Source organism: Narcine bancroftii, chromosome 1, assembly GCF_036971445.1.
Source record: "Narcine bancroftii isolate sNarBan1 chromosome 1, sNarBan1.hap1, whole genome shotgun sequence".
In the NCBI taxonomy this organism is placed as follows: domain Eukaryota; kingdom Metazoa; phylum Chordata; class Chondrichthyes; order Torpediniformes; family Narcinidae; genus Narcine; species Narcine bancroftii.
This window is the reverse complement of record NC_091469.1, coordinates 329,012,205-329,032,529: the sequence shown is the minus strand read 5'-3', so window position 1 is coordinate 329,032,529 and position 20,325 is coordinate 329,012,205. Positions and strand designations below refer to the sequence as shown.

The following is a 20,325-nucleotide window of genomic DNA, read 5'->3' as shown; positions in this document are numbered from 1 at the left end:
CGAGACAGACTCTGACAATCAGCTGAGGAGGAACAGAATTCACATCCGGCTGACACAAGATGCGATGAAACAGAAAGCTTTAATACCAGGAAAGCCTGCAACACCAATAGCAAGTGAGGTATCAAGTGAAGAGACCACAACCATTAATACAAAACATCAACACAACTGTCAGGTGAAGCACAACAAACTACATCACCTGCCTATGTACCAGCAACACAGGAGCCCAATGGTTGCAGCCAAATCCACAAGATGGCGAAACGACATACTGCTGCCAGTGCGATATCGATAAGAACAATTTAAAAATAGTTGTGTAAATAAACTAGTGCACAAGGTCAGTTATTTAAGTTTCACTGGAAGGAAATTGATAAAGAACACTAAATTTTTCTCTATCTTGAGAAGGAGGAATGAAGGACTTTATTTCTTGGAGCATAGAAGAATGAGGAGAGATTTGATAGAGATTTACAAAATTGACAGATTAAATGCAAGTAGGATCTTTCCACTTAAATTAGGAGAGATAAATATGAGAGGACATGGCTTTAGGGTGAAAGGTTTGGGAGAAGATTAGGAGGAACTTCTTCACTCAGGGTGATGGGATTGTGGAACGAGCTGCCATCTGACATGGTAAATGTGGGCTCGCTCTTAAGTTTTAAACATAAATTAGATAGATACATGGATGGGAGAGATCTAGAGGGTTTTGGAATGGATGCAGGTCAGAGGGACTACCAGAATGATGTTTTGGCACAGACTAGAAGGCCAAATGGCCTTTTTTCTGTGCTGTTGTGTTCTTTGGGCCCCCTTGTGTAGCAGTCAGGTTTAGTTGGTTTCTTCTGTACTTCTACTGATGTATAAAAATATTTTGATTCAGTCAATGACCCTCCCCCTTAAATGTGCTGTGGCCCACCCCCCCAGAAGAGGGCCCCTGTTGACCATACTAATGAATGGAAGAATGATTCCTGAAATGAAGGGATTAGCATTTGACATCTCTTGGACTGTACTCCTTGGAGTTCGGAAGAATGAGGGGGGACCTCACGGAAGCATTTTGGATATTGAAAGGCCTGGACAGAGTGGGGTGTGGCAAAGTTGTTTCCTGTGATGGGTGGGTGTAGGACAAAAGGGGACAACTTCAGGATCGAAGGGCACCATTTAAAACAGCGACACTGAGAAATTTTTTTAGCCAGATTAGTGAACTGCTGGAATTTACTACCATGGTGGCTGCGGAGGCCAGGTCATTAATAGGTATCGGAATGGTCAAGCAAAGTCAAGTTCATTGTCATCTGATTGTACAAGTACAACCCAATGAAACAGCGTTCTCCAGTCCTCAGTGCAAAACATTCAAACACAATCGGACATACAGATAAATAATAGATATGCCGAACAAGTATTCTATCTATAACTAAAAATAAATAAATATTGTTTTGTACAAATGAGTGTCTCGAATGGTTAGTGTGAGCAGATCCTTTGGTGGTTCAGCAAATAGTCAGGGTATCGAAGGTTATAGGGTGAAGGCAGGGGAGCGGAAGGATGGATAAGCTCATGATGGAATGGTGGAGTGGACTCGATGGGTTGAATGGCTGACTTCTGCTCCTATAATGTTATGGTCTCATTGTTGGTAGATAGCTGCTCAAAGTGAAGATAATGATCCAATGGTTTTGGAGGCAGATGGAATAGGAACTTTTAAGAGACTATTAGAAAGGTACTCAGAACTGAAAGAAAAGGAGGGTTATGCAGAAGTGAAATTCTAGGCCATTGTTATGGTAGGTTATTATGTTGGCACAACACTGTGGGCTGAAGGGCCTGTACTATAGATGTGAACTCGGGCACATTAATACTCCAGGTTAGATCCTTCTTGCTCTTTGCTCTTCCAATGAAGAGCACATTGCCACCCACCACTATATATTCCTTCTCTGCCCTGTGCAGGAACAGCTTCACTCCTGAACCATCTACAGTACAAATCCTGAGATTGTATTTTTGCTTGTTCCTGTAAGTGGAAAATAGAAACTGTTAAACTAATGCATTACAAGGGGCACTTCTGAAGTCACTGTTACAGGATTGTGTTTGGGTCGAGTGCTGAAAGGAGCAAATGTTTTCAATACTTGACTGGAGAGTGCTTGGTGCTGAATCTGGGCTCCTGAACGTCTTTTATTCATTAGCTCTACACGAATGTTCTGCTTTTTGTTAATGTCAACAATAGAAACTACAACAAATAGGAAACCGCAAAATTATCTGAATAAATGGAACTGATCTTTTCCATTTGCCATAATATCATGGATCATGTGTTATAGTATCCTGGCAATGAACCTGAATTTAGACAAGTACTCGACCATAATACTTTAAACAGCGAGATAACAACTTAAGTGAGAGCTCTTATTCCACAAATTTGGTTTGTTAAACGAGGCCTCTAATTATTCCTTCAGTGGAAAGTGGAGGGGAGGGTGAAAAGGTTTAGAAAAATAAGGCAGGCTCTAAATCTATTTGTATTCTTGCGTGTATCAAATCAGCATTACCACTTTTCCCATTGCAATGGTGTCCTTCTGAAGGAACACCTTATTAAGTAATTACTTTCTGCTGAGAGAAAATGAAGTAGTAAATGTTCCAACAGGTCTTGACATAACTTTTCTCATCAGAGAATTGAAGAATTCTCAATTGAAAAGAATCAGTCAAACTAACGATTCAAAGGAGTGACTGAGATATAGATCTTCTCTGACTGCTTTCATGAGAATCCAGATTGTGGAATTTATCGAAAGTTTCAACATCTATCTTTAAAGATCAGATTCATTGTCAGTGTACATATGTGAATCACATACAATCCTGAGATTTCCTTTTTCCTGTGGTCCAGGCAGAATTTCTACTTATTGGCAGTGCAAAAAAACTACTCGAGAAAAGATAAGTATTCAAAAGAGAATTGTAAACTGAGTGTAAACAAATTGTAGAATACAGAAAATAATCAGTAATAAATAAAATGCAAAGTAAGAGTTCTTAAATGAGTCTCTGATGGTGGAAGGGTAGCAACTGTTCCCAAATCTGATGGTGTGAGTCTTGTGGCACCTACTTCTCGTTCCTGATGGCAGCAATGAGAACAGGGCATGTCCTAGATAATGTGGATCTTTGATTGCTGCTGCTCTCTGGCAGCAGTGTTCCCTGTACACTGCTTAAATTATGATAGCCAAATGGGAAGTGATTCAGGCAAATATCTAGCGTATATTGTGAGAGGGAAATAAAGATGGTCACCAAAGGAACTGGGGAGGAAGTTCTGCACAGACGGAGAGGGGAGATGATGTGTTTGTTCCTCCAATTTGCAGGTAGTTTCCATCTGGCAGTGCATGAGTCCTTTGACCTCAAGTCGTCCACAGCCTGTGTGGGTTCCTTGCCTGCTTTTGCAGAAGGACAAATTATTTGAAAATAAAGGATTGCATTTATATAATGCTACTTTCATCCCATTCAGCACCGCTCAAATTTCACTGCAGTGAACCACTTCTGCAATGAGTTGCAATGAAGTATCTGCATCTTTGACACTCTCAGGATGATCCGTATCTGGAATGAGTTGCCAGAAGAAACTGCAGAAATGGGCACAATAGTATGGATATGGAGCTTAGAAGGAGATGGTACAAATACAGGAAAATGGATCTTGGCCAGCATGGATGTGTTGGTGGAAGGGTCTGTTCTATATTTGATGACTTTCTGGCTCAATAGGCTTTTTTATATTGGGGGAAAAATATCAGATGTAAAGGTGGATATTCTCCATCCTTACATCACTTACCCTTCCTGCATAAAACCTCCATGTGCGGATCCAGCATGTAAACTCCGATCTGGCCTGAGGTTAGTCTCAAAGGTGGAGCAACTCACTCCACCTCTCTCCATAAAGGCAGTGCTGCCGCAAGTGGTGAGCTGATGTCATCAGCCTCCAACCCAGGAGTGCAATTTAAAAATAAACAAATAAATAAATAGATAAGCTCTAAGGCTGCTTGTACACATCGCAACCATTGTTCTTACTTCCTTGAAGGTTGCCATTTTCTGATATAGGTTTCCCTCTCGGCATGTATGCATAACGACATGTTGATGGGTGGTGCTACAGCACCAGTTGCCTCCCTCCATCAGCTCTGGAGGATGCAACCTGGTGCTGCTCTCTATAAAAGCAATGCTGGAATATCCTTATAAGCCACTCGGTTTCCCCCCCCCCCCCCCCAAATGGAGCCGACCTCAGAGGTGCGGCTTCATTAAAAACCTAATGACTCTAATAGATTACACTCCAGCCAATCTATGCACAGCAAGTCAATTAACGATGCAGATACAGATGCACCCTATTCACAATGTCCTGACATATGATATTTAAAAGTTGCAATGGTTCTGTTATAACGTTTTTTTTTGGCAAATCTTGTGTTTTTTGACTGATTTCAATTTACAATAATTTCGACTTGCGATGCAAGTCCTGGAACTGAACCCCATTTTAAGTCAGGGCCTACCTGTAACCTGTTTCAATTATATTAATAATGGGATAAAGACTGGCCAGGATACCAGAGAGAAATAGCATCCTACTGTGATGGGACCTTCATTGTCCAGCTGAGTGATTAGACATGGCTCATCTAAAAGACTATGGCCACCTACCACCTCCCTCATTGTATTGGCCAAGATTTCCGTGCTGAAATGGGACATTCTTGCGTTCTCATAAAATGATTTTTCAAAGGAGTTGACTATTTGGCACTTCGAGTCTTCTCCATTGTTCAGCTGCCGGAGCTGCTGTAATGGCAATGCTGCCGCTGGTGCAGACCTGGGAGAGTGGAGGGCGGAGATGCAAGATGCTTCAAATGGCCCGTTAAAGGAACCAATGCTGCCTGTAAGTAAAATCCTGCGACCATGTATGTCTATGCCCGAGATAGCAGCGCCTGTGTTTGGCAGCAGCCATGATGGGTCCGCAGATCCAGGGAGCAGTGGACTAGAGCAGGGCACCAGAAATGGGGGAAAAAACCTCCTGTTGAGAAGAAGCAGCAGAGAAGATAACCCTACAGGATGATGACCTGAACTAATTTTGAATCTGAAGGGTCACCTTTCTTTGGATTTTACTTCGGGCTTTACTTTTCCCACCAGTCTGCTTTTTGGTACAGCTAAAATTCTTGTAAACTACATCAGAAATGTCAACCTGATTGACATTCCTTCCTGTCTCCTCAAAGCTTGCCTGACTAGCTTTTCCTTAAAATATACCCATGCTGCATGTCTGCATTAATTTGTATCTTCCTAAATTATCATTTATAGTCTCCTTTAGAATTTTCTCTTGAAATTGTTCCACTTGGTCCTTCTTTATTTTATAAATAATTAGCTTTCTTGGTTGTCTATTCCTTCACTGAATGTGTGGAAGAAATGATTGCCAAATCTGTTTGTTTCTTCCTTTATTCTCTTAACATCCTGGAATATATTTCACGGACGCCTGGCAATTTATCTCTTTTCAAAGACGCCAAATCATTTACGATTTCCTCTTTTGCTATTTATCCCATTCAATATATTGCACTCCTCCTCTGCAAAGTCTGTATCATCTGCTTCTTTTGGAAAGGTAGAAACAAAATATTCATCAAAAACAATGCCTTCTGTCTCTGTGAATAGAATACCTTTTTGTTCTTGAATAAAACTTCTTGTTCTTTATCTATTTATTGAACATCTCTGGTGTTCTCTTGATTATACTTGCCAATAATTTTCCATCAAACTAAGAAATGATCATTCATAAAATAAATGCTCTGCTTTCATTTTAAGAACCTTCTACTCCTAATTTATCTTGGGTATGGTTGGGCCACATTGTGCTTTTGACCTGAGATGAGGGTATCCATGAGAAATGCAGAAGCACTGAGTACAATGATGGCCAGATCCAAGTGCATCTTTCCTCCATTGCTTTCTCTTGACTCACCATCGATTAGATTCTGGTATGATTCCGGAGGACTGGAAAATTGCAAATGTCACCTACTATTCAAAAAGGAAGGAAATTATAGGCTGGTTAGCTTGACGTCAGTGGTTGGGAAGATGTTAGTTCATGGTAAAGGATGAGGGTGCAGAGTACTTGGAGGCACTTAACAAGATAGGCCAAAGCTAGCACAGTTCCTTTAAGGGAAAATCTTGCTTGACAACTATTTCTCTCTGGTATCCTGGCCAGTCTTTATCCCATTATTAATATCATTGAAACAGGTCACAGGTAGGCCCCGACAAAATTGGGTTCAGTTCCAGGACTTGCATTGTAAGTCGAAATTATTGTAAATTGAAATCGGTCGGAAAACGCAAGATTTGCCAAAAAATGTTATTGGAATTCTTTGAAGAAGTGATGAGCTGGCTACATAAAAAAGATGCAGTGGATGTTATGCATTTGCATTTTCAGAAGGCCTGTGACAAGGTGCTACACATGAGGCTCTTCAAGATAAGAGCCCATGGTATAACAAGAAACATATGTGTGGTGTGGTGATACGAATATGTGACTGACAATGGATAGCTGGCCCATCCTCCACTAGTGACTCGTTCCCTGGTAACTCCTCCACTTGTGACCCTGGAATAAAGGTTGATGTCCCTCTTCCTGTCCTCAGTCGAGCACATGGAATGAGGCCAGCTACAAGTCTAAAATATAATAAAGCCTATCGTTTCTCACCCTACGGCTTTGGAATTTTTGATAGTCTATCACATGGGTAAAGCATTGGCTGATTGGCAGAAAGCATAGTGTCGGAATACAGGGATCATATTCTGGTTGGCAGCCAGTTGCTAGTGGTGTTCTACAGTGGTCGGTGTTGGGGCCGCTTCTTTTAATGTTGTATATTAATGATTTCGATGTTGGAATGAATGGCTTTGCAGCCAAGTGTGTGGATTATACAAAGGTAGGTGGAGGAGCAGGTAGTGTAGAGGAAACATGAAGGCTGCAGAAAGACATAGACAGATGAGGAGAATGGGCAGAGAAGAGGCAAATGAAATACAATGTCAAAGTGTACAGTCATGCACTTTGGTAGAAAAAGTAGACAGGCAGATGATTTTTTTTAAATGAAGAAAATTGAATATACTCAAATGCAAAGGAACCTGGGAGTCCTTGTGCAAGATATCCTGAAGGCAGATTTGCAAATCCAATGCTGGCGTTCATTTGAAGGGGAATAGAACAGAGCAGGGATGTGATGTTGAGGCTTTATAAGGCACTGGTGAGACCTCAGTTGGAGTACTGTGAGCAGTTTTGGGCTCCTCACTTAAAGGATGTGTTGACATTGGAGAGGATTCAGAGGAGGTTCACAAGGATAATTCTGGGAATGAACGGGTTATCATGTGAGGAACTTTTAACCGCTCTTGGCCTGTGTTCATTGAAATTTAGGAGAATTTAGGGGGGGTGGGGCGGGGGAATCTCATTGAAACATTTCAAATGTTGAAAGGCACTTCCAGAGTAGATACAGAAAGATTGTTTCCCTTGGTGGGATAGTCTAGGACAGGGGTTTTCAACCTTTCTCTTTCCACTCACATACCATTTCAAGTAATCTCTGTCATGGGTGCTCTGTGATTAGTAAGGGATTACTTAAGATGATATGTGAGTGTGAAGGGAATCCCTGCTCTAGACTCCATTGTTGCTGAAATATTTTGAGAAAGATTTTCCTTTGTAGTTCCGAAACCATGCACATGATGAGTCAATGAGGTACAATTAAAACAGTGGGTTTTAAACTTTTTCTTTCCATTCATATATCACTTAAAGCAATCCCTTACTAATCACAGCACATTTGGCATAGGGATTATTTAAAGTGGCATGTGAGTGGAAAGAAAAAGATTGAAAACCACTGGTCTAGGACAAGGGGGCACAAATTCAGGATTGAAGGACATCCATTTAGAACAGAAATGCATAGGAATTTATTCTGCTAGAGCATGGTAAATCTGTGGAATTTGATGCCAGATCTTTGGGTATATTTAAAACAGAGATCGATAGGTTCTTGATTAATTAGTGCATCAAAGGTTATGGGGAGAAGGCCGGGAAAATGAGGCTGAGTGGGAAAATGGATCAGCTCATGATTAAATGGTGAGGCAGACTCAATGGGCTGAATAGCCTAATTCTACTCCTATATCCTATGGTCCCATCTTATGAATCCAGAGGTAGGTTCTAATCTTGAAGAGTTAATTGACCAGACTAGTCAGGCAAGCTTTGAGGAGACAGCAAGCAGTGTCAATCAGGTGTCAATAATGCTTACTTAAGTTACAGCTGTTTAAAGTAATTTGAACCTCTAGGTTCTCCAGGATGATGACCTCTGATTTTAATGGGTGTATTGGAGGTTGCCATGGAATCATCCTGTGGTAAACCACTGTTACACCATGATTGGCTGCTATCAACTAGACACACCTCCTGAGACCAATCCTACACATAGCCCCTTGCAGGCTACCCTTGCCTTTTGCTCTGATCAGTCAGAGGTGGATGCTTGTTTGATAGTGTTCTGCTCTTTAGCTGTTAAAAGCCTGATTGTTTCACTGCTCAACCTTTTGTGAATTATTGGTGATACATCACTTATTGCTCAAACTTTACCTTCCAGTCAATTTGCAAGATTGCCTAGCAACATTCCCACTGACAAGCCTTAAAGGAGGTAGTAGCAGGAATAGGAAGTTTCACTGCTATTCACCATATGCTCTTGGGACCTTTATGGCTTAAATCAGAAAGTATACTCAGTTATTTTAATATGAAATATCTGTGAACAAAGAAATGATTGGGTCAATGTGGATTGCATAGAGAGGTAAAGATGTACAAACAACTAATTCTATTTAGCAATGGTGTATTCCAGTAATACTAACATGATATTATCTGGATGATTATCCAACAGATCAGATAGGAAACTGATCAGAACAAAGAAATTTCCATGTGTTTGCTCCTGGAGGATCATCTGACCAGCCAGGCAGGAGGAAGTTGAAAGTCATTTCTCTGTCAATCAAGGTTAAATTTACTTAGGGGTAAAGACACCTTCCAATTTGTTGCTCCTCCCCACCTAAGGTCAGATGCACCTACCTGGGCTGGCCCCCTAGCTAGCTGCAGGATTAAGAACCCAGCACACATGCTCGTTCGTTCCCTTTTCCCCTTGCAGGATTAAAAACCCAGCACACACGCTCGTTCGCTCCCTTTTCCCCTTGAGATAATCCCTGAGCTCCTCTCCAAGTTGCGAGCGGAGGCCAGAGGACAAATTGTAAGGTGTGTGCCAGTAAAGGGTGGGAGGAGAGACTGTTGTAGAGAGTTAATTTGTATTTCTTTGCTAATGTGTGTGCCCTGCTTGCTTGTTGGAGAGTGGATGGCAGCTACTGTTTGTTTATCCCTCGTTATGTTATTTGGAAGTGGTTATGAGTGATTAATTTATATCCGATGTGCATGATTTATGTTCTACTGCTTTGCATGTGTATGAATTTTTTCCTTGTTGCAAATCTTCTCCTCCTCCCTCCCCCCCCCCCCCCAACCCGCCTGTGTAAATAAAGGCTATAGTTTACACGTGTCCAGGACTTGTTGCTTCTTGAACCCTTTGATCTTGTTTTCACCATCACACATGGTAAAGTGGGAAGTTCAGAGTGACCTTGAACAGCATTGTGCCCACAGTAAGTAGGCAAATGTAAGTCTCTTCCTCTCTCTACAACTATACTGCAGAAGGCAACATTTCAGAAGCTTTGTGGAGATATGTGAATAGAAATTGTGTTGCACACCACATATTTATGTTGGACTGTTGCTGTTGGACCAATTACAGTATATGGATGCAATAAAAACAGTAAGTGGAAGTGAAAGGTGAGAATGATTCATTTGATTAATGGATGGCTGCTTGGAGCCCAATTAAAAATCCTTCTAAATTAATTAATATGATTACAAGATGTTGCTCACTTGAATTGTAGGTTCCAACTCAACATGCTCATTCTATCAATTAGTAACTGAAATATCTTAAGTAAACAAACAAAATAATTATGGAAACATGGCTTAAAAAAATGTGCTCAGGACACTGAATTTAATTTAAGTTGCAAATTCCCAAATAGCCAGGTTTTTACTGCTCTCCTGTTCTGTTCTCCTTTTTGCCACTCTACTAATAACCAGAATTTCCTGGAAAAAAAAATGTTCAGAGTTCATTGTGGTAGAAATTTATTCATTGCATATTACAGAGTTTTGCACAGTGATGCCTGTTTGATTTTAACGAGAGTGAAAGGTATTGGAACAAGGCATGCAATATGCAAAAGTGCTAGAAAAATTCAGCAGGTCCTGCAACATCCATAAGAAGTGAAGGGTAATGAGTGTTTCAGACTGGAGTGCTTTTTTGGGAATCTTGAAAAAACTCATAGGTGTCTGAATAAAAAGGTGGGTGTGCAGGAGAAATGGAGGGAGGAAGGGGGAGGAGCACAGGCTAACACGACCATAAATAAGCTAATCAGCACATTGAGTCTGCCCTGCCATTCAATCATGAGCTGATCCATTTCCCACAGCCCCACTGCCCAGTCTTTTCCCCATGATCTTTGATGCCCTGGTTAATCAAGAACCCATCAATCTGTCTTAAATACATTCAATGACTTGCCCTCCACAACCACCTGTGGCAACAAGTTCCACAGATTTACCATACTAGCTGAAGAAATTCCTCATCATCTCTGTTCTAAGTGGGCAGACACCCTCCAGTCCTGAAGTTGCACCCTCTTGTCCAAAACTCTCCTGCCCTCTGCCCATGCCTACATCCCCTCTGCCCATGCCTTTCAACATTTGGAATGTTTCAGTGAGATGCCATGGGTAGCTATGGAGTGCAGGTCTTTGGGTTTACAATACCAGGCCTCAAAGATGACCACCCTGTGGCACTGACCTCCACTATTATGAAATGCTTCAAGGGTCTGGTGATGGAATGTATCAAAGCATACCTTGCAGAGAACCTGGACCCATTTCAGTTTTCTTATAGAAGAAACCATTCCACAGACGATGCTGTAGCCTTGTCCTTTCACTCCACCCTGGCCCGCCTGGAGAGCGATGCCTCATTCACCAGGCTGTTGTTCATTGACTTCAGCTCAGTGTTTAATACGATCATTCTACAGAGGCTGGTGGAGAAGCTGTGGATGCTGGGACTCAACATCCCTCTCTGTAACTGGATTTTGGACTTCCTCACAGAAAGTCCACAGTTTGCTAATGTCTGTTACAGAACATCGAGCACCATCACACTGAGCACTGGTGCACCTCAGGGTAGTTGCTCAGCCCGTTCCTGTTCATGCTACTGACCCACGACTGCATCTCCCGATCCATCCACAACAGTCATAATTTTCGGATGAAACAGCATTCGTTGGGCTCATCAGCAACAACGATGAGTTGCACAACAGAGAAGAGGTGGAAAATCTCTCTTGAAATTGTGCAAGAGGAACAATGTGGAAAGATGAAGGAGATGATTTTGGACTTCAGGAGGACCAGGAATGACCACCCTCCACTACACATCAATAACTGTGTAGAGAGGGTGGACAGCACCAAGTTCCTTAGAGTTCACTTAACTAGTGATCTATTGTGGACACTCAACATCTCGTTGTCAGGAAGGTGTAACAGTGACTGCACTTCCTGAGAAAACTGAAGCAGGCAAGGCTATTGGCCAGCATTATGTCATCTTTCTACAGGAACTCTGTCGAGATTGTTCTGGCTGGTATGGTTGCTAGAGAGAAATGGATCAGAGGTCAATCCACTAAGACATCAGAGAGAATCACTGGAGTCTCCCTCCATCCCCTCACCTCTCTCTCCCTCCCACCGACAAGTGACCCCGACATGTGCACAAAATCACTGAGGATCCCTTCCATTCTGCACACAGCATCTTTCAGCTCCTTTTGTCAGGAAAGAGATACAGGAGTATCAGAGCCAGCGCCACCAGGCTGAGGAACAGTTTCTCCCATGGGCAGTGAGACTGCTGAATGACCAAAGGAATGGCATTGACCATCCGAGACTTTCATATTCATGAAGCAACATTTATTTACAAGTATGAATACTTGTCATCCACATATTTGTCATATATGTGAAATGCCGAGTTGTGTGTCTACGTATTTTGCCCTGAGGACCAGACAACACTATTTTGTCAGGTTGTATTTGTGCAATCAGATGACAATAAACTTGTCGAGATGTTTTTAAGGCAGAGACTAATAGAAATCTGAATAGTCATGATGTCAATGGTTATGGGGAGAAGTCAGGGATGTGGGGGGTGAGGGGGAGAATGGATCAGCTCATGATGAAATGGCAGAGAACTTGACAGGTTGCATGGCCTACTTCTGCTCCCACATTGTCTTGTGGTCTTCTGGATTGAGAAAGACCAGGGAAAGAGGTTATTGGAAATTGAATATTGATATTGATCTGGTTGGAAACTGCAAAGACAGAATACAGGAAAAGCCTGTTATTCCTCCAATTTGCAGGTAGCCTCTAATTGGCAGTACATGATTCCAAAGGCAGGCATGCTGGAATGGCAATGGTGTGTGGAATTAAAATGGTTGGCTACAGGGAGGATCTTGATGTTGCTGCAGGCAGAGTGAAGGTGTTGAACGAAATGATCTCACAATCTGTCTCCAGTCTCTCCGACGTTAAGGTACCTGTGTTTATAAAGCTCCTCTGAAAAATTAAATGGCATGGCAGACTCGATGGGTTGAGTAGCCTACTTCTGCTCCTATGACGTTAAAATATTGTTAATGGCCATCAAATTCAAATGATTCATCTGGAGCCTGTTAAAGTTCCACAATGCGGAATGTTGGAGGAACTTCTTTGAGAAGGAAACTGGAGCAAAGGGAACAGGCAAATGCCTTCAAACTGGTTGTACTTGCCATGATGGGCCTGGCTCAGATGATTGAGTGTGGCCTACTGGTCCAGCAGGTACCTCCAGTAAAGTGATGGATTGGGTTGGCAACCACTGATTCAGAATTTATTGTCATGAATATGCGCTTTGTGGCAACATTACAGGTGGAAATGTTGCCATAAGATTACATTCTAAAATAAATAAATAAATTAGAGCCCCCCCCCCCCCAAAAAGAAAGTGAGGTAGTGTCTGAAGTTCATTATCTGTGAAAAATGGTTGAAAATGATTAAACTCGCACCATTCTGTGAAAAGTGATGGAATGTAAAGTATGTAGATTAGAGCTTGAGAGTAGACAGTACTAGCTAGTGGGCCCCTTCTTATCTCAAGCCCCAAGGATGCAAGGATCTGGTTCAGGCTTGTACAGTGACCTAAGGTAGTCAATAGCTAGTAATGTGCTTGCTTAATAGAGACATGAATATTAACAGACAACCCTAAGGAGGGAATGAACTAATAAACCTAATATGTGATGTATGAAGAGGGAGGAAATGAGTGATACCCAGATAGATGGAAGGGAGAAGGAGAATGTTGTAATGTATTGGGATTCTGATTGGAAGAAGGTAAATGAAGGTGGGGTGATGTTGAGCTCAGGACTGTACAAAGGAGTGATGATTCTGAACCTCCGGTGTGTCTCCAGACCAGAGACACCCGACTCTACAGACTCGAAATAAAGCTGAACCTGTTCTCCAAGACTTTATCTCCAGAGTAGTGATTGTGAACACTTTTTCACAAACTTGGGGAATCGTCCGGGATCCTCAACTCCCACCGCTTGGCGACCAGCTGTCGAAGAACGAGAATGTGCACCCCACTGATTTCAGTGGTCTCTGATTTCCTTGCTTGACGTCAGCGGTTTGAGCGAGTGATATCTGGACAGGAGACTCTGGAGAATAAGACCTAGGAAAGCTCCGGTAGAGGGAGTGGAACAGAACGAAGGGACTCCGGTAAGAGGAATGGTTCGGTCAGGGCATCTCTCATGCACAAGACCCGGGTAAGAAAAATTGACTATAAGTACTACTCGGGTGACTGGGATTCTGTCAGGAGTGAGTGATCTGACAGGGTTATGGGTAATAAGAATACCCGAGAGAATAAGGGACTCCAGAGTGGGAGTCCCGGGATTGACATTCCGCCCAATTGTCCGTTGGGGTGGATGTTAGGAAACTGGGGTCAGGGAAGGACCCAGGGAAAGACTAAGGAAACTATGATAAAGTTTTGTTATTACAAATGGCCTCAGACTCCGATTCTGGGGTCTTCAGTTTTGTGGCCCAAACTGGGGTCAGATGAAGATTGGATATGTCAGAAATTAAATTTATTCATAAATTAAAGAAGCCCTCCTGACCCGGAGGAGTCAGATTATGCAGCGTGTTGGATCCGAGTGACCGAATTGTTTAAGGTTGCTGTGAAAAAATGAGGAAAACGTACCTCCCTGGGATCCTTTGAAGTACCTGCCCCTGCTGTATGATAGTCAGAGGGGAGGGGAGAATCACTGGGATGCTGGTGATATCCCTCCTGAGGAACACCAACAGGTGAGAGTCCGAGGAGGGGTAGAGGCTTGTGCCCCGGAGCTGGAGGAGGCAGGACAGAAGAGCTTGGACAGGCAGGAAAAATATGAGAAAAAGAGAAACAGACCTGTAAAAGTGTCGGGTTGGAGACCAAGGAATGTCTCCAGGGAGATTTCAGGGAACTTGGCAGTCCAGGACCGTGGCTGAATAAGAGCTCAGGGAGCTCAGTTAAGAGTTCAGGGAACTAGTCCGGTCAGGGACTGTTAGTGTGTTTGCTTGGGGAGCTTGGGTTTTGGGAACTTGAGGTATAATGGGGAATTGTGTAGATACAACTATCTGGAGGTTGAAAATATAATTCAAAAAATTTGAGACATTAAATAAAAGACTAAGGAGAGAAGGCTGGCTGTTGGGGGGTACTTGGGATGATGAATTCATTAAAGAGCTCAATGGAAAGTGGCGCCTTTTAGCACAAGAAAGAAAATAGATAGGCTTGCAGGTTGCCAAACTAATGCTGTAAAACTGGCAGAAGAGGGGGGGGGGGGGCAGTAAACCTATGGATGTCTTGCAGAAAGAATGTGCACATAGAAAGGAGCAGGACAGGAAAAATCAGGAAAGGAAAAAAGCAAAGGGTAGGCAGGAGAAGCCCCCTGCATAGGAGGACAAACAAAGACTACGTAGTCAAATGGAAGTCCTAAGGCTGATGGGGGAGGGAGAGACAAGTGACCCCGAGTACTCCTTGGGGACCCCCTAAGGACCACCACTAGCATATCATCTGCCTGTATCTAGACCCCCAGCCAGCAATACCCAAAGCATTTTCGGATGCTGTTAGTACTCGAGCCCAGAGCAATGATAAATCATCCGGCCTCTGTAACAAAGAAGTTAAGATTTAAAGTCTGTGGAAAATTCTAGAAGCTCTTATTAAAACACATTTGTCTGCATTTGCACAGTTTAAAAAATTAAGCTGTTCTTAGTGAGGACAGAGAACTCAGCATAAAAACATAAGATACCAGCCAGGCAAATTGGCAGGAAGCCCAGAAGAAGAGATAACACAGCCAGTTTGTGCAGAATACTACAGAGCAGAGAACTAAGACGGCCAGGAATACTCTTAAAGTGGCCACACAGGATAACAATTTGTTTGCAATTTAAAGTTGAGCACATACCCATGATAAAGATGTGATTTCTTACTTTATCTGCTGCCTCATTAAGTTATCTAAAGGGTTATCAGGATTGGGATTTAGTTCAACATGAATCCTCCTCAACGAGCCTTATACCTTCCATCTAGGAGATTAGACTCCACCAGAGGGACGCCTCTGATAGAGAAAATGAGCGATGGAAATGTTCCAGTTGTTATTATGTTGATGTACTTGAGTTTTGGGTACCCCAGCAGGCAAGGTGTTACTATTGTTGGAAAGTGGGACATTTCAAACATGAATGTCCCGAATTAAAGAGGGAAAGGGATGCTATACCTTTAATCCTCTCCAAAATTCATCAGAGGGATCAGGGATTTCTTCCAGGTAGGACCCAATAAAGAGGATGCAGTTTTTCTGGTGGACACAGAGGCCACTCGATCATCATTAAACATTATACTGGAGGGAGTTAGATTCACTAGTCCACAATTAAAGGTATCGGGAGTAGGGGGGGACAGTCATAAAGACCCCTCTGATCAAGGGGGTCTGTGTGAAGTATCAAGACAGGAAGGCAATTGAAGACCTGATTCTGGTTCCTCAAGCTGGGGTGAATCTGATGGGATGAGATCTGCAAATTAGATTAGGAGTCAGTACCACTCCAGTGGAAGGACATATAATGGTGAAATTGTACCTGTTGAGGGAAGAGGATATCCAGGTCATTGGGGACTGTTTGGGCCGGAGAGGGAAACAGGGGAGGACTGCAAATAACCCAACTCAAAATAACCCTGAAGGAGGGGTTCCAGCCAGTACGGGTGAAACAGTATCCTATTTCGGTAGAAGGACAGAGCGAGAAAGTTGCATGTTCCCTTATAACACCCCTGTCCTCCCTGTATGGACTTCCCGCTTGGTCCAGGATCTACGAGAATTAAATAAGATTGCTCAGACACGGCATCCAGTAGTCTCAAACCCCTATAACATATTGAATCAAATTCCCCCAGAACATGAGTGGTTTAGTGTTGTAGATTTGAAAGATGCTTTTTAGAGTTGCCCCTTGGATGAGAATAGTCGGGACTTGTTTGCATTCGAGTGGGAGGACCCTCACTCGGGAAGAAAATAGCAGTATCGATGACGGTCCTCCCCCAAGGGTTTGCAGAATCTCCCAATCTATTTGGACAAGTTTTGGAGCAAGTATTAGAAGAACACCCAAGCACTCCAGGAACACAGTTAATACAGTATGTAGACGATCTGTTGATTTCAGGAACAAAGGAAAATGAAGTTCGTGAATCCACTATTGAGTTGCTAAACTTCTTGGGAGAGAAAGGGTTAAGAGTTTCTAAGACCAAACTGCAATTCGTCGAACAGGAAGTAAGGTATTTGGGACATTTGATTAGCCAAGGGAAAAAGAGAATCGGACCTGAACGAATTGCTGGTATCACCTGTCTGCCTATACCTAAAAATCAGAAGGAGATAAGGAAGTTCCTCAGAATTAATTGGGTATTGCCGACTGTGGATAGATAAATACGCACAGAAAGTCCGATTCTTGTATGAAAAACTAAGAAGTGATAAAAAAAATGTGGAGTCGAACCTAGAGGAATAGCAGGAATTTGATCGCTGTGCCTGATATTAATCAGCTTTTCCACTTATTTGTAAATGTGGAAAAAGGGGTAGCTTTGGGAGTGCTAGCTCAGAAAAGAGGTCAGAGGTAACCTGTGGCATTCCTCTCAAAAATGTTGGACCCAGTGTCACGAGGGTGGCTGGAATGCATTCAAGCGGTAGCAGCCACGGCAGCATTAGTGGAAGAAAGCCGAAAATTTACCTTTGGAGGGAGTCTGGTTGTATTCACTCCCCACACTGTCAGAACCATTTTAATTCAGAAGTCTCACAGATGGTTGACAGACTTGAGAATTTTAAAGTATGAGGCAATCTAAATGGAAAAAGATGACTTAACGATTTGTACAGATAAAAGTCTGGACCTTTCACAGATCCTGTACTCTTCAGGAGAAGATAAAGAACCAGAGGACTCAGCCATGACTGTAGCGAGGTGGTCGAGGTGCAAACGAAAAGTCAAGATGACTTGGAAGAGGAGCCCCTCTCGGAAGGATAACGGTGGTTCATAGATGGATCGTTAAGCTGTATAGATGGGAAGAGATACAGGGGACATGATATCGTTGATGGAGTTACCGGAACCGAAGTGGAAACTGGGCGTCTGCCCGGCAGCTGGTCTGCTCAGTCCTGTGAGTTTTACGCCCTAATGAGAGCCCTGGAACTGTTGGAAGGGCAGGAAGGTACAATATATATACAGATTCGAAATATGCGTTTGGAGTCATAAGCACATTGGGAAAATTTGGAAAGAATGAGGGATGATAACAGCAAGAGGAAAAGAACTGGCTCATGAGCAACTAATTGAAAAGACTTTAGAAGCATTAATCAAATGAGAAAGAATTGCCATAGTACATGCACCAGGACATCAGAAGGGGAACCTACTGATAGCTCTTAGAATTCGAACAGCCCCACGACAAGGCATTAGAAAACTGATAACATGAGATGTTATTTGGACTCCCATATTTGGTGTGGGTAGAAGGAATACCTACAGTTGAAAGTAATGATGTGTTTTTAAGGAATTATTTACTGGCAGTCTCTCATTCTCTTGCAGATTTAAAAGCTAAGGGTCTGCTGGCACAGAGGCCTCCTCTGGATTTCTCTATCCACTCTGTGAATGCTGGTGACTGGGTCCTGATCAAATCGTGGAAAGAAGAAAAGCTTCAGCCCCGGTGGAATGGACCATATCTAGTACTGTTGACCACAGAAACAGCGGTCCGAATGAAGGAAAAGGGGTGGAGACCCGCTTCAAGGATAAAGGGACCAATGGACCCACCACCAGCTACAGAAGGAAAGGAAAGAGGAGTAAAAAGGGACAGAAAAGAAAACTACAATAATGAAACTTTTATGCTTACTATTTCAATTTGTACTTGTACATATCATAGCTTTGCATGTTGAACCTAAAAATTCTTTTATCTCTCTATGTACTAATTATGCCAAGAACCAAAATCAGATTGTTGGGTATGTGTGAAAATACCACACCATGGCAAGTCAGGAGTCCCCTTAGTAGCAGTCCCTCTCTCCCTACACGAATTATTTGATATATATACCTTGCCCAGCAACAGTGATCCAACCACTGAAGATAAATACAAAGGGTGGTCTATATGACCAAAACCAACAAAGTCAGTAACTCCTCAGTCTGGAGAGTTGCTTCCTTTTGAGGAACCAACTAGGAGTTTCCAATTGCATGCAGAATTGGACCGTCTCACAACTGGGAATCCCGCAGCCTGTAAATGGCACATATTGGGTGCGTGGACATAAAATTTATTCATGGTTACCCGGGGAAAAGGAATGTTGGAATCAGACAAAAGGGTTTAAATTGACCCGTACACCTAAAGGTTGGAGTGGATGTTGTTACCTGGCCTACTTAATTCCTCATGTCCATGTTCTTAACTAGCTACCTGTACTAGTCTCGTCCCATGGGCAAAGCAAAAGAAGAGTGACTGAAGGCGATCATCTCATGAACGTTTTTCCTGACATATGGAGCCGCATGAGCTGGGGTTGAGATTCAAGAATTAGCATCCACCCTAGATGAACTAATAAATGATACAGACCTGGCGCTTGGGGAAGTCCAATCCCAAGTCTGGGCAATAACTACAGAAATGGTCGCCATGTGACTTAGTCCTCCAAAAATGCATGGCTCTTGATTTTATTTTAGCAGAGAGAGGGGGGAACTTGTGCTTTAAATGGCTCTGAATGTTGCACATACATACCGGATGAATCAGCTAATATCTCTGATTTAGCGGTCCATCTTAAAAAGTATAGAGAGAAGATCCGGGAGGCTAGAGACAAATATATTAAAAAAAAAGGTGTATGGGGTGATTGGACATGGGGAGATTGGAATTTTGGAGGTTGGGGGCCATGGTTAATGCACCTTGGTTTAATGATTCTAGTGGGCTTATTTATTGGATTAGCCATCCTACGATGTATTATCACTAGATTAATTTGCTCAGCTACTGGAGTGAAGCAGATGGTATTAAAAAGCCCCATGGCAGATGAACAATGACAAATTCAACTTGTGTTACAACAATTTAAGGAAACAAAAGGTGAACAATAATGCAGTTTAATCAGAAATACATGGTAAAGAGATAAAAGGAGGAATTGTGAAAAATGGTTGAAAATGATTAAACTCGCACCATTCTGTGAAAAGTGATGGAATGCAAAGTATATAGATTAGAGTTTGAGAGTAGACAGTACTAGATAGTGGGCCCCTTATCTCGAGCCCCAAGGATGCAAGGATCTGGTTCAGGCTGGTACAGTGATATAGCTAGTTCTGCGCTTGCTTAATAGAGACATGAATATTAACAGACAACCCTAAGGAGGGAATGAACTAATGAACCTAACATGCGATGTATGAAGAGGGAGGAACTGAGTGATACCTGGATTTATGGAAGGGAGAAGGAGAATGTTGTAATGTATTGGGATTCTGATTGGAAGAAGGTAAATGAAGGTGGGATGATGTTGAGCACAGGACTATACAAAGGAGTAATGATTCTGAACCTCCGGTGTGACTCCAGACCTGGGACACCCAACTCTGCAGATTCGAAATAAAGCTGAACCTGTTCTCCAAGACTTTGTCTCCAGAGGAGTGATTGTGAACACTTTATATTTCACATTATCCATTCAGAAATCTGATGGTGGAGGGGGAGAAACTCTCCTTGCGCTGCTGGGTGGTTGTCTTCAAGCTCTTTCCTGATGGAAGCAGAGTGAAGAAGACATGGCCTGGGTGGTGAGGGTCCTTGAGGATAGAGGCTGCTTTCTTAAGACACAGCCTTGTGTAGATGTTCTTGATGGAGTGAAGACTGATGGCGC

At 42.7% G+C, this 20,325-nt stretch overlaps 1 long non-coding RNA gene across 1 annotated transcript in view; it reads left to right on the top strand.

The window, feature by feature from the left end:
• The window catches only part of LOC138752141 (uncharacterized), a 28,670-nt gene extending 8,597 nt beyond the window's left edge, over positions 1-20,073 (top strand). The window contains exons 3-4 of the long non-coding RNA XR_011350409.1: positions 8,799-8,925; positions 18,068-20,073. This is a non-coding gene — a long non-coding RNA (uncharacterized lncRNA). The remainder of the gene's footprint in view (positions 1-8,798; positions 8,926-18,067) is intronic.
• Positions 20,074-20,325: the final 252 nt, after the last annotated feature.